We start from the raw sequence: 26,488 nt of genomic DNA on the forward strand, positions 1-26,488 counted from the left end.
CATTGAATTAATATACCAAAGATGGGAAGGAAGTGAAGTTATTGATTAGAGTAAAAAGATTCTAATTTCTAGGTAAGAGACTAACCAACTGCAGATAGGAAGTTCAGAATAAAACGTTTTCCCCCTTTCACACATATTTGGATATTTAAAGCATGGATCTTCTATACCATACTGTAGGGACCGTGGGTTTTCACATTTTGAGAAACACTTGCAGCCAGATAACGAGTTGCAAATGGGGAAGAATGGACTATATGATTGAATTGTGTGTGTGTGTGTGTGTGTGGAGGGGTGTGGGTGGGTGGGTGTGGGTGTGGGTGTGCGCGCGCGCTTTATGTGACTTGGAAGCAGAAGTAGCCTGCAAAATTTTGGTCCATGCTGATCTACTTCCAACTTGCCTGGAAAGACCTCAGTCTGTCCAGTCCATTACTTAACTGGGAGTGGAAGTCAAAGGAAAGAAATGCACCCATCTTTTGTGCATCCCAATTCCCACAAGGGGACAGAGCAAAATGGTCTTATTCCTTCTGACCCTTTGGTGATATCCCGAAGCCAGATCCAGGAATGGCATGTTGTCCTTTGCCCCTACCCCTTTCTGCCCTCTGGATCTCTCTGTAACACTAACACTTCCTCACAGAGTAGACTCCCACTTCAAGGTAAAGAACATACATTCGCAAGCAAAACACTAGAACCCTGTTTCCTTGGTTACTTGGACAAGAAAGGAATATTTGAGGTGAAGGGAAATATTCATTCTGACCAGAATATATCCATTCTCCTCATTCCTAAGGCTTTATCTGCGACACAAGGCGGGGTCTCAAGTTGCTCCAAGTAGCTATACATTTAAAGTTAAATGGAAAGTGAAGTCTGCCGCTAAGTTTAGCTCTCCTGCTGAAATCCTTGGGAGATTATTACTTCCTTCTGGCTATATCAGGCCCCCCTTTTCCCATACCTATCAAACGGCTTTGAAGTTTCACTTCATTTGAAATATTGTACAGTAAATGCACACAGTGTGCTAACGGGCTGCACGGATTAATGGAGCAAATAGTTGCTTAAATTTAATTTAAAAGTAGTTCAGATAAAGACCTAGAGAATTAGTACTGGGGTTAAGGAAGGATCCTATTGAGGGATGCCTGGCTGGAGGGGAAAATCCAGGGAGGAGGGGCTGCTCCTCCCTGCCCCTCCACCTTCTATGAGGAGAGGATTTGTTTAGTGCCTTTGTGCAGTCAAAGGGGATCCTGGCTGAAGGATGAATATGTATGAGCTGTGCTCCCGTGAATCATGTATAGCCCTAACAGATGTACATGGAGCAGTGTCTACCCTCGGCTCTCAACTCTATGCTGTGAGGTAGATACTGGCCGCTTAGCACAACTATTGTACTTTTATTACAAACGAAGGGAAACATTTTGTTGAAACTGTACCATGTGTCTAGGAAAGAGCTTCAAATTCTTTGTCACACACAGATGTATCTATCAACTGTTCTTTACTGAGCCCTGTCAGTAGAGTTCAGTGACCCACCTGCAACTCATTACCCTTTTTACAACACTCTGCAGCAAATTCTTATTCATAATCAGACATCTTATCCAATTCTAGTCGCAAAAATCACTTAAGCAGTCTTAATGAATACTGCATCCTTGGGATTTATGTTTAGTAAAAATTGAAAGTAAAATGTTCCTAAAAAGAGACGGTTAGCCTAACATTCCCATCTATAATGCAAGTGTATAAAATCATAGTTAATGCAATGGGGCCCCATTTGGCTTTTTTTCTCCACTCTTTTTCTGTCATGTTTAGGCTCCCACAGTGGTTCTACTGAACTCAGATTTCCCCTAGGATATCCATAACTAGAAATGAAGTCTGTGGTATCTTTTTTTTTTTTTTTAAGATTTTTATTTATTTATTTGACAGAGATCACAAGTAGGAAGACAGAGAGAGAGAGGAAGGGAAACAGGCTCCCTGGTGAGCAGAGAGCCCAATGCGGGATTCGATCCCAGGACCCTAGGATCATGACCCGAGCCAAAGGTAGAGGCTTTAACCCACTGAGCCACCCAGGCATCCCAAGTCTGTGGTATCTTGAGCAATCTTCCACCATAGTTACCAGCAGAACAAAAATGAACCTAAAATTTAAATATAATTTAGATTTAGAACTATGAAGAAAGAGGAGAGGGTTGTGAGTTATTTTCTTAAGAAACAAGGAGACACTGTAGTGTAAGAGTTCTTCCATCATTGCTTTGCTTCCATTCCCAGACTGATGTGTATACAGGAACTTGCAGAATAACAAGGGAGGCATGTCTGTGAGCAGACAAAGGCCACAAAAGTGAAGAACTCTCCCCACACATTCCCTTCTTCTGGATGGGCTGGAGGCAGTATATATCCTGAACACTGTAAAGGGAGACATGGCAGTGGAGAATCCACTAGAAGGGGACAGAAGAAGATGCTTCTCGATGCGTGTGTTAAGATTCTCAAAAAGCTATCACTGCTATGCAGTCCTCATAGCACTGCAAATGTCCTTTTTTTGGTTTGCTTTCTTCTAATCAAACCAAACCAAACCAAACCAAAACAAAACAAAACAAACCAAACCAATCAACCAACCAACCAACCAACGAACCAGCCAGCCAGCCAGCCAGCATAATTCAGGAAAACAACTTTTTCTTGGGCTGTACTCAAACAGAGAATTACTGCATAGTCCTTATTAAAGGGCATGTGGTCTGCCAGAAAAGCATGGCTTCTGTTTGCTTACCTTCTGTAATTTCTTATCTAGAGCTGTGCCTGGCACATGGTAGGTACTCAATAACTCTATCTCTAGTGGAGAAATGAGTAAAGGAATGACAAATTTAGTTAAATACATTCAACTTGAGTTTTATAAAAAGACATGTATTTTAACTGACAATCCTCACATGGAGAAATAGATCATTCCCTGTAATAGCCACAACCACAGGATAAATTGTAATTTCTATTTGATTTGATTAAGGAACACTACAACTCTGGAATAAAAAGAAAACAAATTGAGACCCTGTTCATTTTGATTTTCTGTTATTTCTGTGGCTTACTAATAAGCCAATCAATGATATGAATAAATCCCTGCAGTCATTAGTGTGTCTCTTCGGTGAATTTACCAATTTCTTCTTAAGGAAGGCAATTACAGAATTTAAAACCCATTCAGTCTTCCACAGAATTTCCCCTTACTACATTGAAAATCTAAATGGTTCATGCAAGTAGAGGTGACTGCATTCTGAGCATGAGTTAGTAAAATGTTTTTAAGTTAAAATTTCATTTTTAGATAATAGTAGATTCAGATGCAGTTGTGAGAAATAATACAAAGAAACCCTGGCTATCTTTTACCCAATTTTTCCTTAATGGTAACAATTTGTAAAACCACATGTAGTACACTATCACAGCCTAGACATTGACACTGATATACACTGATATAGGCAAGATACAGAACATTTCTCTACCACAAGGATCATCAGGTTGCCACACACCTTTTGTAGCTGCACCTGCCTCCCTCCCACTCCCAACCCACCTTAACATGCTGTCTGCATTTCTGTAGTTATGTAATTTCAATAATGGTACATATAGATCATGTAGTATATAATCTTCTAGGATTGACTTTTTTCATTCAACATGAGTCTCTTGAGATTAAACCACATTATTGTTTTTACCAATAGCATGCTCCTTGTTATTTTTAGGAAATCTGTCATGATATGGATATACTATAGTTTGTTTAACCATTCACCTGGTGATGGACATCTTGGTGGCTTGCGGCTTTTGGTTATTATGAATGAAGGTGTTTTAATCACTCATACAGGTTTTTGTATGAATCTAAGCTTTTATCTCTCTAGAATAAATGCTCAGGAGGGCAATTACTGGGTATAACCATAGTTGTATGTTTAGCTTTTAAAAGTCACTTGCAAAAATGTTTCTAGAGTGACTGCAATATTATACATTCTCTCCAACAGTTTTTGAGTGTTCCTGCTTCTCTGCATTTTTGCCAGCATTTGGGGTTTCCACTACTTTTTTGTTTCTTTTAGCCATTCTGTTAAGTGTTTATAGATAGCTCAGTGTGATTTTAATTTCCTTAATGATTCATGTGCATATCTGACATCTGGGTATCCTCTTTGAGGGAAATGTCTCATGTCTTGAGGAAATGTCTTTGTCCATTTTCTAGTTAAGTCCTTTGTTTGTAATGCTGGTGTTTTTTGTTTTGTTTTGTTTTTTTTTTCCTCTTTCAGAATTCTCTATAGGAGCATCCTGTGTGGCTCAGTTGGTTGAGCATCTGACTATTGATTTTGACTCAGGACATGGTCTAAGGGTCATGAGATCAAGCCCTATGTTGGGTCTGTGCTCAGTGCAGAGTCTACTTAAGATTCTCTCCTTTCCCACTGCCATGTTTCCCACCCATGTTCTCTCTTCTCTCTCTCTCCCTCTCAAAAAAAAAAAAAAAAAAAAAAAAAAAAGAATTCTTTATATATTCAATGTAGTAATCCTTTGTTGGACATATGTTTTGTAAATATTTTCTCGCACTCCATAGCTTATTTTTTCATCTCATTACCAGAGTCTCTCACAGAACAAAGTTGTTAATGTTGATGACGTCTAATTTACCAACTTTTCCCTTTTAAGTATTTGTTCTGCTATCAGAATTTTCTATGTGAGAGTTTCATCTTTCTGTTCTCTGGAGCTGATGACACAGACACAATATCAGGTTTCTTGAACATGTTTAAGGTAAAGTTGCTCAACTTTATCCATTTTTCCACCCAAGGAAATGAGGGAGTGCTATAAACAATTTTTTCCTGGCAATACACATTTTTTTTTTTTAAGATTCAGTATCTTCCTTCCTCTTAGCTTTATGAAATATAATTGACATATACTATTGTGTTAAGTTTAAGGTATACAACAGGATGATTTGAAACACATTTATATTGTGAGTGAGTACCAAAATTAAGTGGTTTAACACTTCCAAAACCTCACATCATTATCATTGCTTTTCCTAAGGTGAAAATATTTAAGGTCTACTCACTTGGCAACTTTCAAATATATAATACAGTATCATTAACTATAGTCACCATACTGTATATTATATACCCCAAAATTAGTCATCTTATAACTCTACGTTTGTACACTTTGATCAACATTTCTTCATTTTTCCTACCGCAGAGGCCAGACAACCACCACTATATTCTATATTTCTATGAGTATGGCCTTTTTGGATTTCATATTTAAGTAATATCATACAGTATTTGTCTTTCTCTATTGACTTATTTCACTCAGTCCTCCAACCATGTTATTGTGAAAAAGCAGAATTTCTTTCTTATAACTGAATAATATGCCAGTGTGTATGTGTGTGTGTGTGTGTGTGTGTGTGTGTGTGTGTGTGTGTATCATTGGAAACTTAGGTTGTTTTCATGTCTTGACTATCATGAATAATGCTGAAATGAACATGGGGTGCAGATATTTCATTGAGATACTGATTTCATTTCCTTTGGATATATACCAAAAAGTTGAATTGCTGAATCATATGTCAGTTCTATTTTTAATTTTTTGAAGAGTGTCCATCCTGTTGACCCTAGTGGCCAGCCACATCAATGTACATTCCCACCAAAAGTTCACAAATGTTCTCTTCCCCATAACACTTGTTATCTCTTGTCTTTTGCTATTTCCATCCTAACAGGTCTGATCTGATATCTCATTGTGGTTTTGATTTGCATTTCCCTGATGATTAGCTGCACAACTTTTCATGTACCTGTTGGCCATTTGTATGTCTTCTTTGGCAAAATGTCTATTCAGGTCCTCTGCACATCTTTTTAATCAAATTATTTGTTTTTGTTATTGAATTACATAAATTCCTTATAAATGTATGATATTAACTTTTTATCAGATATATGGTTTATAAATATTTTCTCCCGTTCTGTCCATTGCCTTTTAGTTTTGTTGATTGTTCCTTTGCTGTGCATAAACGTTTTAGTTTGTTGTGGTCTCAGTTATTAATTTCTGCTTTTGTTGCTTGTGTTTTTGGTGATAAAACTAGAAAATTGCTGCCAAGTTCAATGTCAAGGAGCTTTTACCTCATGTATTCTCCTAGGAGATTTATGGTTTAGAGTCTTACATTTAAATCTATTTTGACTTAATTTATGTGTGAGGCATAATAGGGGTCCATTTTCATTCTTTTGCATGTGATTACTTAGTTCTTCTCCCAGGACCATTTATTAAACAGACTGTCCTTTGCCCCACTGAATATTCTTGTGTCCTTTGTCAAATATTAGTTGATTGCTTATGGGTGGGTTTATTTCCGGGCTCTCAATTCTCATGGATCTATGTGTCTGATTTTCTGCCTGTATCATATTGTTTTTGTTACTATAGCATTATAATAAGGGTTGATATCAGTCTAAATATGATGCTTCCAGCTTAGGTCTTCTTTCTCAGTGTTGTTTTGGCTATTTGGGGTCTTTTGTGGTTCCGTATGCACTTGGGTTCTCAATTCTGTTCCATGGATCTATGTGTCTGATTTTCTGCCAATATCATTGTTTTTGTTACTAGAGCATTATAATAAGGGTTGATATCAGTCTAAATATGATGCCTCCAGCTTAGGTCTTATTTCCCAGTGTTGTTTTGGCTATTTGGGTTCTTTTGTGGTTCTTTATGCATTTTAGGACTGTTTGTTCTATATATTTAAAAAGTGCCATTGGCTTGTTAATTTTGGCCATTCTAACTCATGTAGAGTGGTATCTCAATGTGGTTTTGATTTGAATCTCCCTGATGGCTAATGACGATAAACATTTTTTCATGTGTGTGTTAGCCACTTGTATGTCTTCTTTGGAGAAGTGTCTGTTCGTGTCTTCTGCCCATTTTTTTTTTTCTTTGTTGAAGTGTTATTTATTTTTTATTTTTTTAAATAAACATATAATGTATTATTAGCCCCAGGGGTACAAGTCTGTGAATCGCCAGGTTTACACACTTCACAGCACTCACCATAGCACATACCCTCCCCAATGTCCATAACCCCACCACTCTTTCCCTACCTGCCTCCCTGCAGCTACCCTCAGTTTGTTTTGTGACATTAAGAGTCTCTTATGGTTTGTCTCCCTCCCAATCCCATCTTGTTTCATTTATTCTTTTCCTACCCACCAAACCCCCCACGTTGCCTCTCAAGCTCCTCATATCAGGGAGATCATATGATAGTTGTATTTCTCTGATTGACTTATTTCGCTAAGCATAATACCCTCTAGTTCCATCCACATAGTCGCAAATTTCTGCCCATTTTTTTATGTCATTATCTGTTTTGTGTGTGTTAAGTTTGAGGAGTTCTTTTATAGATCTTGGATATCAGCCCTTTGTCTGTAGTTTCATTTGCGAATATCTTCTCCCATTCCGTGGGTTGTCTCTTTGTTTTGTTGACTGTTTCCTTTGCTGTGCAGAAGTTTTTGATCCTGAGGTCCCAATAGTTCATTTTTGCTTTTGTTTCCCTTGCCTCTGGAGATATATCTTGAAAGAAGTTGCTGGCCAATGTCAAAGAGGTTACTGCCAATTCTCTCCTCTAGGATTTTATAGATTCCTGCCTCACGTTGAGCCCTTTTATCCATTTTGAGTTTATCTTTGTATATGGTGTAAGAGAATGGTCGAGTTTCATTCTTCTACACATAGCTGTCCAATTTCCCCAGCACCATTTATTGAAGAGACTGTCTTTTTTCTAATGTATATTTTTTCCTGCTTTGTCAAAGATTATTATAGAGTTGAGGGTCCATATCTGGGCTCTCTACTCTCTTCCACTGGTCTGTGTGTCTGTTTTTGTACCAGTACTGTGCTATCTTGGTGATTACAGCTTTGTAGTAAAGCTTGAAATCAGGCAATGTGATGCCCCCAATTTTGTTTTTCTTTTTCAACATTTCTTTAGCAATTCAGGATCTCTTCTGGTTCCATACAAATTACAGGATTGTTTGTTTCACCTCTTTGAAAAAATGCCGGTGGAATTTTGATCAGGATGGCTTTGAAAGTATAGATGGTTCTAGGCACTATAGACATTTTAACAATGTTTATTCTTCCAATCCATGTTAGAAAATTAACAAGACAGAAAACAACAAGTGGTGTGGATGTGGAGAAAAGGGAACCCTCTTACACTGTTGGTGGGAATGCAAGTTGGGAATGCAAGTTGGTGCAGCCACTTTGGAAAACAGTGTGGAGATTCCTTAAGAAATTTAAAAAAAAAATCTACCCTACGATCCTGCAATTGCATTACAGGGTATTTACCCCGAAGATACAGATGTAGTGAAAGGAAGGGCCACCTGTACCCCAATGTTTATAGTAGCAATGGCCAGTCACCAATCTGTGGAAAGAACAAAGATACCCTTCAACAGAAATGGATAAAGAAGATAAGGTCTGTATATGCAATGAAGTATTATGCCTCCATCAGAAAGGATGAATACCCAACTTTTGTATCAACATGGACAGGACTGGAGGAGATTATGCGGAGTGAAATAAGTCAATCAGAGAGAGTCAATTATCATATGGTTTCACTTACTTGTGGAGCATAAAGAATAACATGGAAGACATTGGGATATGGAAAAGAGAAGTGAGTTGGGGGAAATTAGAGGGGGGGACAAACCATGAGACACTGTGGACTCTGAGAAACAAACTGAGGTTTTGGAGGGGGGTTGGGGGGGTAAGCCTGGTGGTAGGTATTACAGAGGGCATGTATTGCATGGAGCACTGGGCGTGGTGCATAAACAATGAATTTTGGAACACTGAAAAAAATTAATTTTTTTTAAAAAGTACCATTTGGATTTTGATAGTGATTGCATTGATGCCACAGATCACTTTGGGAAGTATAAACATTTTAATAATAGTAATTCTCCTAATCCATGAAAATGGGATACATTTCCATATAGTTGTATCATCTTTAATTTCTGTCATCAATACCTTCTAATTTTCAGCATATAGGTATTTCACCTCCTTGGTAAAATTTATTCCTAAGTATTTCATTGTTTTGAGGCTATTATAAATAGGATTATTTTGTTTATTTCTCTTTCAGAGAGTTTGTTGTAAATATATGAAAATGCAACTGATTTTTGTATGTTGATTTTGTATCCTGCAACATTTCTGAATTTATTGGTTCTAACAGACTTCTGATGGTATCCTTAGGATTCTTTATATATAAGATTATCATCTGAAAACTTCTTCCTTCTTAATTTGGAGGCATGTTATTTCTTTTTCTTGCTTAATTGCTTTGCTTAGGACTTTTAGCACTATGCTGAATAGGAATAGTGAGAGTGGGCACCCTCATCTGATTCCTGACCTCATAGGGAAAGCTTTCACTCTTCAGTATGATGTTAGCTGTGGCCTTGTCATATGTGGCCTTTATTATTTTAATGAACATCCCTTCTATACCCAGTTTGTTTAGAATTTTTTTTTTAATTTTTTATTTTTTTAAACATATATTTTTATCCCCAGGGGTACAGGTCTGTGAATCACCAGGTTTACACACTTCACAGCACTCACCAAAGCACATACCCTCCCCAATGTCCATAATCCCACCCCCTTCTCCCAAGCCCCCTCCCCCCAGCAACCCTCAGTTTGTTTTGTGAGATTAAATGCAAGCTGGTGCAGCCACTCTGGAAAACAGCATTTTGAGGTTCCTCAAAATGTTGAAAATAGAACTGCCCTATGACCCAGCAATTGCACTATTGGGTATTTACCCTAAAGATACAAACTTAGTGATCCAAAGGGGCACGTGCACCCGAATGTTTATAGCAGCAATGTCCACAATAGCCAAACTATGGAAAGAACCTAGATGTCCATCAACAGATGAATGGATCGAGAAGATGTGGTACATATACACAATGAAATACTATGCAGCCATCAAAAGAAACGAAATCTGGCCATTTGTTTAGAATTTTTGTAATCAAAAGGATGCTGAATTTTGTCAAATGCTTTTTTGCTATCTATTGAAATGATCATATAATTTTTATCTTTCATTCTCTTACTGTAGTATATGACATTTATTGATCTGTACATGTTGAATTATCCTTGCATTCCAAAGAAAAATCCCATTTGATTATAATGTATGATCCTTCTAACGTGCTATTGGATCTGGTTTGCTAATATTTTGTTTGAGAATTTTTGCATTTATATTAATCAGAGATATTGGCCTGTATTTTGTGTTATTTTCTTTTGTTATTATTATTTTCTTGTGTTATTCTCTTTTGGTTTTGATATGAAGGTAACGCTGGCTTTATAAAACGAGTTTGGGGGTGTTCGATTTTCCTGAAATTTTTTGCAGAATTTGAGAAGCACTGGTGTTAATTCTTTAAATGTTTGGTAGAATTCACCAGTAAAAAGTACAGAACTTCTCTCTGTTCCTCAGGGAACTAGAAAAAGAACAAACTAAGTCCAATGTTAGTAGAAAGAAAAAATAGAAATTATCAAAGTGGAAATAAATAGAGTTAAAAAGACTAAAAAAACTAAGAGTTGGTTTTTGAAAAGGTACACAAAACAAAAATTTAGCTAGACCTATCAAGAAAAAAAGAGAGGGAACTCAAATAAATAAAATCAGAAATGAAAGAGGAAACATTATAACTGATGCCATAGAAATACCAAAGATCATAAGAGATGAATATGAACAATTATAATCAACAAATTGAACAACCTATAAACACTCAGGTGGGAAGGTCTGGTGCCTGGATCCAAGGGGGTAGGTCTGCAGCCCAATTTCACAGGGGTGGGCCTGGCACTTGCATATGTGGTGGTAGGCCTGGGACCTGGGTCCATGCTTGGGCCTGGATCCTGGGTCCATGGGGGCTGACTCAATCTGTGGCAGGCTTGGAGCTTCAGTTCACAAGAGTAAGCCTGGAGCCTCAGGCTTTGGGAGGGCTGCCTGAGTCTGTGGGAGCCAACCAGGAGGCTGATACCACCTGAAGCCAGCTCAGTATTAGACCAGAAACCTTAGTCTATAGGATCCTTCCTAGAGCCTGGAACTGTAGGATCTTGGGCAGCCTGGAACTGATCTACAGGATAGGTCCATGGATACTGGCCTGGTGAGGGCCAGGGTCTTCTGTTCATGGAAGTTGGTCTGGCACTTGTGTGGGCCTGTAGTAGGGTCTATAATGAAGTCAGATTCTCACTTTACTCTCTTTCCCCAAGGAAGGGTGTTTTTCTCCATGCTGAGCTGCCTGAACTCAGAGAGGTAATGGGGTGTTGCATCGTCTTTTATTTCTTTGCTCCTCTCAGGTACTATAATTCCCACCTGTTTTGAAGGCATTTTTGTGTATGGATATTATTCAGATTGGTATTTCTTGGAGGAGACATGTACTATAAGTTCCTACACAGTCTTCTTGCTTATATCACTCTCCTGTACTTTCCTTCATAGATTGTACTTTTGGTGTCAAATCTAAGAATTTTTTGCCTAGATTTTGTTGCCAAAGATTAATTCCCATTTTTTCCCTTAAAAATTTAGTTACAGTTTATATGTAAGTTTGAAATCCATTTTGAGTTAACTTTTTAATAAGGTGGGTCTTCAAACTAGGTTCATTTTTGTTGCCTATGGATGTCTGCTTGCCTAGTATCATTTCTTGAAAGCGCTATCATTCCTGTGTTGAATTGCTTTTTCATCTTGTCAAAGTCAGTGGGCCATATTTGTGTGAGTCCTATTTCTGGATTCTCAGTTCTTATCCATTGATCTGTGTGTCTGTGAATTCGCATCCTTGCTTTATTCCTACCCTTAGGAGAAAAATGTTCAATTTTTCACTATTAAGCAAAATTTTAGCAATGTATTTTTTTTTTTTTGTAGGTACTTTTAATGGAGTTGGGAAAATTGTGGAAATTTTCTTCTATTCTTATTTTCCTGAGAGGTTTTTTTTTGTTTTTTTGTTTTTTTTTTGTTATCAAGAATAGGTGTCAAATTTTTTGAAATCGTTTTTCTGCATTAATTCTTGTTTTTCTTCCCAGGTAATTTTTCTTCTTTAATCTGCTAATGTGGATTATATTGAACTAGTTTTATACCTCTGGAATAAGTCCTAATTGTCCATGGAATATAGTTAGTTATTTTTATATTGCTGATTTCTATTTGTTAATATTTTATATGGTTTTTATATCTATATTAATGACAAATATTGGTCTGCAATTTTCTTTTTTGAATTATTTTGGTCAAGTTTTGGTAACAAGATAATGCAAGTTCACAAAATGAATTGAATAATGTTCCTCCTCTTATGTTTTCTGGAAGAGATGATGAGAAATTAATGTCTGGTGTAATTCCCCACTTAACCACTGGACCTGGGCAGGCAAACTAACTAACTTCCTTCCTTCCTTCCTTCCTTCCTTCCTTCTTTTTCTATCTTTCTTTCTTGTAGGTTTTTTTTTTAAATAATAGATTTAATTTTCTTAACAGCTTTAGACATTCAGCTAGGTTCATTTTTTTGCCTATGGATTTAATATTGGGTGAGCTACGGTAGACTGTTTTTCAGAGTGGCCTATTTTGTCTAAATTGTCAATTTCATATGGATAGAGTCTTTTGAAGCATTTCCTTGTTGTCCTTTTGTTGCTTGCAAGGTATTATGGGTTGCAATGCCCCCACAGAATTGATATGTTGAAGTCCTAACCCTCAGCACCTCAGAATGTGACTTTATTCGGAGACAAGGTCTTTAAAGAGGTAATAAAGTGAAGTCCTTAGGTTAACCTTAATCCAATGTGACTGGTATCCTTATAAAAAGGAGTTTTGGACACAGATATATGCATAGAGGGAAGACAGCCACCTACAAACGAGAAAAGCCTAGAACAGATCTTTCATTCAAAGCCTTCAGAAGGAACCAAACAGGGAAACACCTTGGTTTGGGACTTAACAGCCACCAGCACTCTGAGACAAATCTCTGTTGCTCAAGCTGCTCAGTCTACAGCACTTCATTAAAGAATACCTAACAAACTAATATACAGGGTCTTCATTGACATCCACATTTTCATTCTTGGTACCAATCATTTGCATCTTTTTTTCTTGTTAATTTTTATCAATTTATGTTTGCAAGTAATAGCTATTTTGTGTATTTCCTAATTCAGTTTTCTGCTTTCAATTTCATTGGCTATTTGCTTCATTATTTCCTTTCTTCTGTTTGCTTTGAGTTTATTTTGCTTTTCCTCCTCCTAAATTTTTGAGGAGAGATTCTAAAATACAGATTTAAAACCTTTCTTCCCTTGTAATATGTGCATTTAGTACAATAAGTTTGCCTCTCAGCACTGCTTTAGCAGCTTTCCACAATTTTTGATATATCGTGCTTTCATTTTCAATTAGTTCAATGTATTTTTTTTTAATTTCACTCTTTGACTCATAGATTTAGAAGTGTTTAATTTCCAAGTGTTCAGGGAGATTTTCCCGTTTTCTGCATGTTATTTATTTCTAGTTTTACTCCATTGTGGTCAGAGAAAATACCGTATAATTTTAATTCTTTAAAGTTTGTTGAGGTTCCTTTTATGGTCCATGGTATGATCTATCTTGATGTAGGTTCTGTGGACACTTGAAAAGAATGGTTATTCTGTTTTTGTTGGGTGGAATGTCCTACAAATATCAATTAGATTCCATTGGCTGATGGTGTTGTTGAGTTCTTTTATATACTTGCTAATTTTCTCTCTAGTTGTTCTAGCACTTACTGAGAGAGTGGTGGTGAAGTTTCCAACTATAACCATAGATTTGTTGGTTTCTCCTTTCAGTTTTGTCAGTTATATCTCCACATATTTTGCATCTTGCAGTAAGCCACTGTTATCCTCGAGCCCTGTTGGTATGGTGTTAAGGTACGGGGAAGATGAAGTCTTTTATAATCTTATGATTAAATCGGTCTTTTAGTGGGTCCTTGAACCTGGACTGTGACTCCCACAAGTGTTTCTTGGCTCCCCTTCTCCTTGAGCTTTAGGTGAAATAGGAAGTAGAGAAAGCTACTGTTGTCTGATACATCCAAGAGTAGAACAGAGCAATCATTTTAAAGACTGTTGTCCTTTTCTTTGCCTTTTGGCAAGAGAGAGCAGAATTTTTTTGGGGGGGAGGGGCTATTTGTATCTGTACCTGTTGATGTTTCTAGATTGCTGGCTTCTTCAACCATAAATCTGGGCATACGAGGGGTAAAAATTCATCAAACTCATTGTTGTGTTGTTCCTTGGGTCCCCAAATCCATAGCTAACCCTGTGTTCTTCTCCACCTTTCAGAGTCTTCTTACGTTTGTTTTATGTCTGGAGTTCTCGTTTATTTAGCAGAAGGAAAATGGAAAAGTATATATACTCCATCTTTCCATAAGTAGAAGTCCTCTTGCTATTAAATTTTTTTTTTTTTTTAAGATCCTAAATATCCATGCCCTGGCTGAAAACAGGTTAGACATCTCTTCTGGTACTGTAATACTATGAGGAAGAACCTATTTAGAAAATTCAAATTTTTGAAATTTATTTTACTACTTGATAATATCGCTGTCCTCCTAACTGACTTATTTAGTAGCCTATGTCTTAAATAAGGTACACTTATATTATATAGCAATTCTTTACATTTTAAGTTAACATATAAGTTAATTTAAACTTGACCATCCCCTCAGAACTTGATAGTACTGTACACTGTTCATATTTCATTATATTTTATAATGTTTCAATACACAAAAGAATTTGGAAAGGCATTTGTCCAACAAAGATCTAATTACAGCTGATTTTGATCCTTAAGAAATAAGGGGATACATAAACTATAGAAAAGGTAGTTCCATTACTGATTTTATAGACTGCACCTAGTACAATGTCTGGCATACAACATATACCAAATGAGTGAATGAATGAATGAATGAACGAATGGATATGGCATTGGAAATTTAATAAAGGTAACTTTTCCTCTGAAATAACAAAAATTTTATAACTAAATTGAACATAGAAAGTCTAAAAGCATCTAAAAGGATTTTTTAACTGTATCTGAAGATGCAGTTTATGCATCCATACATAGTATTTTTACTTATAAAATCTCATATTTATTCTATGATAGATACAGAGAAATTTTTGAAATTTTTTAAATCAAAGAATCTTTTTTTCTTTCAGCATCTTTCAAAACATGAGAAAATTAACAAGCACAAAACTAGCTCTCTTCTATCTACAGTAAAAGTTAGTTAGTGGTTAAACTTCCTGAGCTTACCGAGAATTATTTTATTTCAAAAGATGTTCAAGGGTCTGGTCATAGTCAGAAAACTGCTTTTTTTTTTCAAGCAAACAAATGACTTTCCTCCTCTTTCTTTCCAGGTCTCAGGATAAAGTGTTTCCAAGTGTTACAGATCTCAAGCTGGGCTTCTTCTGAGTTCCATGGATTAAGCCTAACTGACGGGCAGAGAATAAGTAGGAAAACAGGCCCTAACCCAACAGACACAAATCCAGCTTTTCCAGCCCAGCTCTCAAGTACCAGCCTAGACCATTTACATTCTTCCTGGTCAGAGCTATAGTTGCTAAAGTCTCTTACATCTAGATGTACAACATAAAAGAAACCCTTCTGATGGCTGCAAATATTCTGTGTAAAAGAAAACTCTGACTTTAGGATATTTATCTGGTTGAGTTGATGCCTTATAGGAGATGAAGGAGAGCTATATAGAAAATCTTGGCTTTCTTCCCTATGGTCAAAGTCAAGATTTTCCACAGCCATGCAGGAAGTGGATTGCATGGCTCTCTACTGCCTTAGGTCTAATCTCATCTTTTCTTTTTTAACTTACTCAACTAGCCAATATATAGTATGTCATTAGTTTCAGATATAGTGTTAAATAACTTTTCAGTTGCATATAATACCCAGTACTCATCTTTTTTACACTGCTTAAGGTTTTACTATCTTTTACCCCTCAACACAAAACTATAAATTTATTTCCAAGTTCTTTTTCCTGTCTAATTTTTCTTCCTAACACTTATCATTATTTTGCACGTTATAGGTTTCACACATTTATGGTGTATATCATCTGTCTCACTCCACTAGAATACTAATCCTCTGAAGGCAGGGTTCTGTTTTCTTTGTTTATGTCTGTGTTCTCAACAGGCCTTGTGCATACAAGGTACTCAATGAATGAATGAATGAATGATCAAGGAAAAAGACACAAATAGTTGAACCACCAAAATGCTGACTGCTCTTTGTATGGTTCAGTTGATTTAATCACAAAGGAAGCTTTAACAGAGGGAGGAAGCACCAGACTGGGGATAAGGCTAGTCTATCACTCTGGCAAGTTTGTCGCTTTGTTATCTGAGCAGGTCACTTGGCCTCTCTAGGTATCAATTTCTCATCTTTAAACAAGGAGACTAAGATAGAAGATCTCTAAAGTACCCTCTAACTCCATCATTCAGGAATTCATTTGCTTTTTATTTCATGGTCTGTGAGAGACTCTAAGGCCAGAGTTTCAGGCAAAATAAAGATGGTTTCATTATGGTATTTTGCACATATCATATATCATAGACTACAGTGATAGAAGTTAAATCACAAAAGATAGGCCAAGATAAAAAAAAAAAGTATAGGATAGTTTAAAATTGAGCCAAAAATAAAACAAAGGAACAAAATAGAGCACAGAAAATAAAAAAGAGAATAAAAGTGGTGGTGGCACTATTCCATTGCACAAAAGGAACCACATAGAAAGGATGATATCATCAAAAGGGATGAATTTCTAAGTGTATGCTGATCACATCATATAATGAATCATGATTTACAACACGATTTTTGCAAATAGACTTGGTGCACTGAATTGTTCTAACAGGTCATGTTTTTAAATGACTTCTGAATCTTTAATAATAATAAAAAAAACTTAACATGTGGACCTTGAGATTACTGCCTTGCCATAAAGCAAGGTGATTTCACGTCCTTAAAATGAATTATTCTCTGTGAGCCACTGCAAGGCCTGTGGAGTACTATTCACACCAATTCTCTTTCTTTACACACTATTTGCTCTTCTCCAATCATAAGTCATTTCACCAATGGAATTTCCAGTTGCATATAAAGTGTCTGGTGCCATGGACGTATTTATTGTCACTTTTTATAAAAAGACTATATGTTTTCAGCCATGACAAGAGACCAGCTGGCTAATTTAGAGTGCCTGCTGAACATTTGAGGAAAAGTAATCATTTTATTTTTCACTGGCATATTTAGAAGGCGCATGCTGAATATGAATAATTAGAAATACAAGAATTGTACAGATGTATGGGGGGGTATCCAAATGTTGTCATAGGAAATGCACAGCAATCCTCTTCATGACTCTGTGGTGTTTTAGACTAAAGCAATTCAGAAATGCTTACTTTTTAAGCAACTGATTATATGGTATTTATACTTTTTAAGGACAGTTTTACTGTTGGTAATTGTGTCTTCTTAAAAATTTTATTAATTGACATGGGTTCTAAACATAATAGTCTAATTATTAGTAAACAGGTTCCCTCTATCGATTATTCAGCAATCCAATGTGTGAAATTTCATTACTATAACATTCATATGCTTAGTGTTTAATTTCAGAATCCAATTTAAAACTTAGGAATCCCATACCTTGTCTCCAAGTACAAGAGCATAATATGATTTCAGTGCTAAATGAAAATAGTACATTTTATTTAAATTTATTTTATTTCATTATTTCAGTGTTGTAAGTAAAAATAGCATTGCAATGATGTATGTATATACTATGTAAATAAACAAATATGCATAAGTTGGATTGTGTATAATTAAAACTACATAGCAGTAAAAAAGCAAGGCTACTGCTCTAGAAAATAGTAATTCTGAAACATTGTCATTTCTATTTGCTGCCAATCACCAGTACATATTTAACTACCAAATACTTTTTATGAGACAGACATTATGCTAGGCATAGTGTGTAGAATTACTAATAGTAAAATAGATGGCCTAGGGTTTAACAAACTATACACCATAAAATGAATTCAAATAAAATAATATAGTATAGGAACTAGGATGTCACTTCTCCAAAGATCCTATTATGGTGCCATCTGAAATACGTGAGACTCCTAAAGCTAGCAAAATCAGGCTGATGTGTTGCCAAAACAAATGCCTTCAATCCCCTTCCATTTTAAAATAGTTTTCTCTTAGGTCTGGCTCACAATGTCTTCTAATGAGCTTGACAGTCAAGCTTCCCAGAATACTAGAGACAGCAAGTCAGAAGGGGTTACAGGGTATAAAAAATAGGGGATCAGTAATAGGAGGAAACAGTGACAGCTGAAAAGCAAAGGAATATTTAAAAATAAAGCCAACTGTTACCTCACATCATATTAAAAAATTAACTAGAAAGAGATATCTATACACAAGAGCTAAAATTATAAAAGCTTTAGAAGAAAATAGGACAAAGTCTTTGCACCCTTAGTATAAGGAACCATTTTTTAGATGTGACACAAAAGCATGAACCATAAAAGAAAGCTTTGATAAGCAAGACAATCAAAATTTAAAACTTTGCTCTTTGAAAGAGACCATTAAAAAAAAAAAAGAAAGAAAAAGTAAACCACGGGAGAAAAAAATCCCCCATACATATATCTGAGAAAGGACTCATCAACAGAAGTTATTAAAAAAAAAAAAAACTCTTACAGGTCAATAATAATAAGAAAAAAACTCCAACTAAAATGACAAAAGAGAAGAACACACATTTTATAACAGAAGATGCAAGCATGGCCAATAAGCACAAGTAAAGATGTTCAACATCATTTGTTATCAAGAGAATATGAATGAAAGCCACTATGATATATTAATATAGATCCTTAGAATGGCTAGACTTAAAAAAAAAGACTTATACCAAGTATTGGTGAGGATATGAAACATTTAGAATTCTCATCAGTGTCAGTGGGAATGTAAAACGATACAGCTACTTTAACAAAAGTTAAAGACACAATTACCAGATGATCCAGAAATTCCACTCCTAGATATTTGCCCCCCAAATAAAGCATTTGATCATTTCAACTCAGTTTGAAGTTTTATGAATCAAGATATACCATAAATAGCCAATGCCTTGCACAGTACTTAATACCTGGAAGGTGGTCTTAAGCAGGCATTAATTGAATGGAGGATGACATTAATGGTATGCTCTAAGATTGAGCATGAAAGTACATGGTATATTATGGTAACTTCCATTTTTGTTTTGTTTTTAAGTTTTGAACCCCATTCATCAATAGAAACCTTTTAAGAAACCCTAATAGGTAAAACAGATAAACTAAACTCTGCCCTACCAGCCCACCCCTCCTGACCTCCGTTTGCAACCAATGAAGAATCTCAACATGGGGTTGGCAGGACCTACAGGAGTCATGAAGGACTGGCAGGAACCTGGGGAACTCACAAGGGAAATGGCAAGACTGATGAGAGGAGGAATTACATTAGGAGCAATGGGGCAAAACCTAGGTACATGGAATGGGGTTTAATTGGAAAGTGTTTTTCCAACATACTCCTTGATTTCTTGCTTCATCATTAGGTATTATTTCTACCTCCCCAAGTCTAAAAATTCCCTTCTCTGCGTCCTTCTCTGAGCCTTCTGACCATACCAGGAAGAGGACATTTATGCTTTCATTTCACTACTGTCCTTCATCAAAGCAAAAAATGCCATAAATTGTAAGCCACACCATTATTTTAAGCAGCACTAAAAAAAATTGTTGCTAATTAAGTATTGCCTGGTGCTTTCTTGTCACTTGGAATTCTTATTTTAACCTGCCAGAATGAGCTCTTCCAGGGTCATTTACACATAGAGGACATGTGACTTGTGATCATGATCTTGACCTCTTTAATACCTTTAGCACTGACAACTTCTTTCAAGAACACCATGGTTTATTTAGAATAACAATGTAGTATCATCTTTACCCCCTGGTTGAATCATATGTTGCAGGAAGTTAGATGGCTTCTGTCCAAAGTCAGAAAGAGTTCAGCAGAAGTCCAATGCTTTAATGCTAAGTCCTACACAATGAATGAATCAGTAATGCCAGCCTCTTAATGCTTTGACATTTCTTTCATCTTGTGCAGATTGTATTTTTGAAATACAGCTGTAACAGTAGCTTCCAGCCCATATGTTCTTCTAGGATTTCGCTCCCCAATCAAAAGGTGAAGTTAAGTTCCCTCCCGTTGAATCTGGGCAGTCTTTTGACTTTCTGGTAGCCAACAAAATGCCTCAGAAGTGATGCTGCATGGGCGCCTGGGTGGCTCAGTGGGTTAAGCCGCTGCCTTCAGCTCAGGTCATGATCTCAGGGTCTTGGGATCGAGTCCCACATCGGGCTCTCTGCTCAGCAGGGAGCCTGCTTCCCTTCCTTTCTCTCTGCCTGCCTCTCTGCCTACTTGTGATCTCTCTCTGTCAAATAAATAAATAAAATCTTTAAAAAAAAAAAAAAAAAGAAGTGATGCCGCACAACTTCTGAGGCCACCTTGTGAAGGTGATTCAGCATCCATCTTGCTCGCTGGACTACTCTCTCCGAAAGCCTTTAGCTGCCACGCAAATAGTCCAACTGCCTCAGGGCTGTCTAAACATTTCAAAGCCCAAAGCAACCCATGTAAAGAGACCACAGGGAGAGGCTCTGGGAAAATATGAAGTGAGACAGACGCCTGACCCACCTGCAGGTGCTTCAGCTCCCTGTTGTCCCTGGTCTAGTTTCCTTGTGACTGCAACTGCATGACAGACCATGAGCCAGAAATACCCAGGCAAACCCTTCCTGAATTCCTGTTGTACTGAGACTCTGAGAGAGACAATAGAATGATCAGTGTTGCTTTAAGCCATTTGTTTGGGGGCTGACTTGTTACAGAGTAAAAGATAACTAGAATATATCTATGCCAAGGAATCTGACAATTTCTCCTACTTTGAGTTGAATTGCTTGATTTGTGCTCTGCAGTCCTTTTTCAGGTATCCCAGTAACAAAACAAGAGTAGTTGCATCTACCTGTGGGTATAATTTATGGAAAGCATTTGAGTTGCTGCTTCCCCCCAAAATATGGACTTGTGGTCATATTTACTGAATTACTATAAATATTTGCTTCGCTAACATATATTCCTCCAAGCCCTGTATCTATGCCTCCAAGATACTTTCAATGGCATGTACAAATCAATATCTGTAGTATCCTCAGTGAATACAACCCAACAGACCTGAAGGTGATTTGAACTCCCATGGCCAAGTTCAAGATTGTGCAGATAATCACAATCAACTCATGACAACTGTCTTGTCATTGCTGAAAAAGACTGTCACTCATTTTAAGATACATCCCAATTTTAAGGTGTTAAAATGTGAACTTTTGGAATTAGAGTAAATGAAGTGTGGCATTCTCTGTACCTCTCTCATGGCAGGTATCACATATAATTGTTTTGCTTTGTATTTTAAATATCTGTGTATAGCAGTGTTGTAAGTGCCATTTACTTCCTTATCTCTAACAGTTTCAAACTTCCTGTCATGGACACTGTTCTGCTATAGGTGAATCAAATAATCATCTAAATAGACTTGATTTCAATATCACACTTTGGGACTTCAAGTCCTCAGATCTGGTTCTGAGACTTGACAATTTTTGCTTATTTCTGTGTGGCTATGAGTTTCATTTCCCACCATGACTATTCCAAACCTGTCCTGTTCCTAATTTTCCAAGCTCATTCCCACCAACTTGAGAATTGATAAATAAAAAGGCCATAGAAAAAAGAACCAAGATTTAGTGGTAAACAGTATTGAGTTTGCACCGTGTGTGGTCTTTGGTAAGCAACTTAAATTCTCAACTCTCCAGATGCTTTATTTTTTTTTTTCCATAAAATGGGAGTATCATTATCTTCTTGGAGGAACTATAAATGTTTTATGTAAATGTTAGGTAAATGTTTTATGTAAACTACCTAATATCAGAGCACCAAACCATAATAACCTGAGTTCTATTTTTGTTCCCTTGTATGACCATCTCCCCTATTACCTCTTATTTTGTAGGGAAGATAAAGATCATCTTTAACAATCCATGTATGTGTGTAAATATTTCTCTCTGTCTTTTTAGAATAGAGTTATCCTCAGCTTATCCTTCATTAAAAGATATGCTTTAGATGATCTTTCCTGATAATCTAGGAGACAGGATAGAAACAATATCCAAGCCTATATAAACCTGATTAACAAATCCTTTCAGATCACTATGAAGTAAACTCTAAATTTATATCGTAAGCTCCTGGGATGTCTAAGGCATTATCTACATTTATTTTAAAGAAAACCCCTTCTGGGTCTATGTAAGGAAAATTAGTAAATTTATTAACAAAATACCATCCAGGGCTTCCAAGATGACAACCATATTGTGACAACTAAGGGCAGTGTAGACCATGGTTCCAATTGTTATCTCCAAAATTCACCAGTGTCTTGACCATCTCTTTTTCATCACTCTTGCCATCTGTGCACTGACTTCCATGGATGAGACTCTGCATCTCATTTAAAATGTTAGCTCAGGAGAGACCAGTACCATAGTAGTACCTTCCTTCATTCTCTATGGCTCAGTTCTGGACTTTGTTAGTTCTAGAATAACAAAAGGCTATACACTCAACACATACACATACCAAACACACAAAACAGGGTAGATATCTGAAATATTTATCTCTTGATATCAAATATACAGCCCAGGAACAAACTTAAGGCTCCCTACTTCCTGAGTTCAATAACCAAGAAGGCTGAGAGAGTAACAAACTCCATCTCTTCCACATAAAGCCCATTTTCTCCATTTAATAATTCAGGTGTGCCTACCTCTTCTCTACTATTGACACTAGAACCTCTTTTCTCTATGTGCTTGTGGAACTCACTATACTTTATTCAACAAACATTTATTGAGTACCATTTATTGAGTACCAGAATAAATTCAGAACTCAGTCTATGAGCTCCATCTTCTGAGTCACATTTCCTCTAGTTATAGTCTATTCTGTGGCCCAAGAAGTAACTAACTGTGTGGTTCATATATTTAAGAATCATTAATTTATGCTTATCATATTCATATAAAGAGTATTCAGCTCTAATAATTCAGCTATTGTGACACTCTTCTGTATACAGCAAGAATAAGGAATTTGTCTCTCAACAGAGAAAATGTGACTTAAATAAGATGCTTGGAATTCACAGTTAAGCATGGCAATAAACAAATTTCCAATGGTACCAAAGAGGCACTGACTTTAAGCACAGGCCTTGTGGTTAACCAGTCAAGAGGCTTGGAATAAGTTATGTGTCCTCACTAGAATTTAATTTCTTTATATCAGGGGTTAGCCTGATGATTTCTCTGGATTTCACTCTAAAGTTTGATTCTGCCATGTATCTCATTGTTAAATATGTTTTGCTATTTTGTTTAGCATGTAAAAAAGAGATAATACTTTTAGAGAAAACAATCAGCTTCTGAGCCAACCAGTCACATTTATCAATCCCACACTATGTGCTTCTCACAGAATTCAACACTAGCAGGGATTAGCATGTGTCTTAGTTTGGATTACCCAGAAGAAGTCTCCAAGTGAGGATTTGTGTTTAAGTCATCTGTGAAGGAAGTACTTCCAGCAGAAACTGGGAAGTGAGTTGGGCATGTTAGATAAGGAATGGAAGAATCCCAGCAAAGGTTTAGATTCTGAGCCAGGCTATGAAGTGTAAGCTATGCCTCAGGGTTTGTCCAACTCCAGACTTCATGCTCATGTACTGGGAAGTGGTTGGCTAAGGCCTGCACTAGGAAAGATGTAAATCCAAGACAATTCTGGCCCTCTGATCAAAATTGCAAAGCAGCTCCAGCAACCTGAGATAGTCCTCTGAGGATTATCATAGGTACAGACCATTAGACGCAAACAGAGAACAAGCAATGGGGGTGGGGGCAGTCGAAAAGAAATCCTAGGGATCTTAGCAGAGCACTGCCTATATCCACCACAGAACCTATCAGTGAGGATGCTTCCACTTACAAGAGAAAACCCAATTCCAACGCTCCTAATCAATAAAAGGAATTTACTGGCTTTATTCACAGGTAGATCAGGTTTCAGGTAGGGCTTATTCTGGGATCCCACACCATTTTCCTGCATTTTCCAGGGTTTTGTATCTTCTAGAAGTTGATTTGTTCAGCAACAATAAATATCAATACTCTTAATTAATATTTTCTCTTTCCCAACCATAAAGCAAAAGTTTACAGCTTACTCTCCTGAATCAATGTCTGTATGTTCCCATGAGTGACTAAAGCCAAGATGGGGTCAATCAAGAACATGGGTGTTATTACAAAAGAAAGGAGTGAAATGACTCAAGAAACAAGCAAAAAGATCCATTGTCATTTTTGCTAAATCAACATCCATGTATCTTCCTCTCCATATCCAGGTTCCCCAAATCTTCACCCCTAAGTGGAAGCAGTGGTTCTCAACTAAGCTACATGTTGGACCACTTGATGCCTGGTTTCTCCCCTTGAGAATCAGATTTAATTAATCTAGGTGCAACCCAGCCATAAGAAGTTCCTAGTGGTTCTGAATAGCAACCAAAGTTGAGAACCACTAGTTTAAAGGGAGACAATCAAGTCTCTTCCAGGTACTAGCACTTCAAGTGCATGATTTCTAGATGGAGTCTCTTTTTTTTTTTTTTAAATAAAATTCTGATATGATTCTTAATGATCAGTAATAATTCAACAAACTTAAGTCACCCATTCTCTGTACTTCCCAGCCTACAAATGATGGGGAGAAGATGGTAAGTTATAATACATATTGAGAAGGAGAATAGGAAGCAACATGGAGTGGTTATTGGTTCATAGCACATTCCATATCCTGCTGGACAGGAGCACTGAGTGATTCTTGCCTTGTATGAGGAGTGAATGGTTTAGTTGTCCAACCTTATAGACCTTAGTTCTACTCTCTGGAACTATCTCACCTATCCTTTGTCTGGTAGAGTTTTGCCAAAGATGGATATTGGGGAGAATTCTCTTTTTGGGCCTGAGATTGTCCTAGAGATGAATAAGAGCCTAACCCTTGGCGTGGGGTTTCTTTGAAAATTCTCGTTGCTGGGAGAGCATTAGATTTCCTTCAGGCACCAGCTTTGTCTCCTGTGATGGTTACTCCATCCTGCTTTTTCTCCAACTGACCTAACCCTAGGATAGAAAATTTTTTTTTCTCTTTTTTTCGTTCTTTCTTTCTTTCTAAATATGGTCAGTCTTAAACAGACTTTTACCAGTCTAGGAAAGAGAGTCACTTGCAGAGACTGTTTCTTTTAGAAAAGATATATTGCTTTAAATTTCTTTTTCATATTGGTTAGTTTTAGTCCAAACTTGTCTCTCTACTGAAGGACTTTAATGAAAGCTAAAGATTTTCCTACTAAATCACCGAATATTGCAATTTTGGCTAGCACTTGAACTCTATTATAAGGTAAAACTGGCAATGATTTAACCATTTATGTAATCATTTAACCAGTTATATATAATTATATATATTGTGTATATAACACAATGCACACATTATATATGTATAAAATAAAATTTATCAACTTCCAGTCATAGAAAAGTATTTTTTCCTCATTACTCTGCTTACCTAGAAGCAGATAGTGCAGCATTTTAGGAACTATGATGTGTAAGGCACCACTCCTAGCACTAAATTCTGTATCTGGTAGAACACTTTAGGTTATAAATAGTTGAACATCACTACAATCTGGCTTAAATCCCTTCATGAAGGGAATTGATTGGCATGTATCACTGACAGTGAAGAGGTGGGGTTTTGAATGCAGCACAGTTAGAGGTCGAGCTCTGTCTCTCAGTTCTTCTTGTCCCTTCATCTTTATGGATCAACCTCACCCTTGGACTGTCTTCCCTTGTGATGGTAAGGGGGCTAAAGCTAAAGCTCAACATCCATAATTCTCTCTCCAGATCACATGTGGAGGCTTAGAAGGGCAGTGGGCAGATTTTTCTCATTATTGTTAAACAAAATCCAGAATTTCGCTCTAACTGGATAAAGTTAGATCGCATCATCACTTCTAGGTAGTAACTATGGTAGGCAGGATGGGACAGCTTTGATAGTCCCAGGCCAATGGCTTGTCACCCAGTCACTGGAGTGGAGGAACCCTAATAGACACTGCTCAGCTGCTTGTCAACAACTGAACAGGTGGCCAGCAAGGAATACATTCCAGAAAGAGAAAACAGTAGTTGGCATTTACTTGTCTTTTAGATGTAGATGAAAATACATACAACATAAATGAAGAACTCTTATTTTCAAGAGCTTCCAAGTGAAAAAAAAAAAAAGTATCATATTGATAAAACAATTCCTTTGTGGTCTTAGTGAATATTTTGTTTGTCTAAGAAAGCATTAGTGTCAGAATCTATGAATCTGATTTTTGGAGTTTTCTGATCTCCAGTAGGTAAACAAATAATACTTAAAACTTACAAATGTTTTTATTTAACAGCATTTTTCCTTTTAAAAAATACCCATAAAAGTAGTGAATTCAGACAACTGCTAAAATCCCTAGGTCCTTAGCAAGCATGTTATTACCAAGTTGTGGCATCGCTGTATTCATGCTAATGCTATAATCATAACACATGGCAAAATCCTGGGAACCAAAAGGTTAACTCTGGGGAATACAAGTGTGTTGACAACCCTGCATTCACA

The 26,488-nt window shown here is 36.8% G+C and overlaps 1 protein-coding gene and 2 long non-coding RNA genes across 6 annotated transcripts in view; 1 reads left to right on the plus strand and 2 right to left on the minus strand.

The window, feature by feature from the left end:
* The window catches only part of LOC309864658, a 35,575-nt gene extending 19,297 nt beyond the window's left edge, over nt 1–16,278 (plus strand). Inside the window, exon 3 of the long non-coding RNA XR_014311674.1 lies at nt 15,220–16,278. This is a non-coding gene — a long non-coding RNA (uncharacterized lncRNA). The remainder of the gene's footprint in view (nt 1–15,219) is intronic.
* The window catches only part of LOC309864645 (sterile alpha motif domain-containing protein 5), a 909,922-nt gene that overhangs the window by 415,025 nt on the left and 468,409 nt on the right, over nt 1–26,488 (minus strand). The gene's annotated exons all lie outside the window — the stretch shown is intronic.
* The window catches only part of LOC309864655, a 394,132-nt gene continuing 369,859 nt past the window's right edge, over nt 2,216–26,488 (minus strand). The window contains exon 3 of the long non-coding RNA XR_014311669.1: nt 2,216–2,363. This is a non-coding gene — a long non-coding RNA (uncharacterized lncRNA). The remainder of the gene's footprint in view (nt 2,364–26,488) is intronic.

The sequence above is a fragment of the Mustela nivalis genome (genome assembly GCF_964662115.1).
Source record: "Mustela nivalis genome assembly, chromosome: 5".
NCBI classification, from domain to species: Eukaryota; Metazoa; Chordata; class Mammalia; order Carnivora; family Mustelidae; genus Mustela; species Mustela nivalis.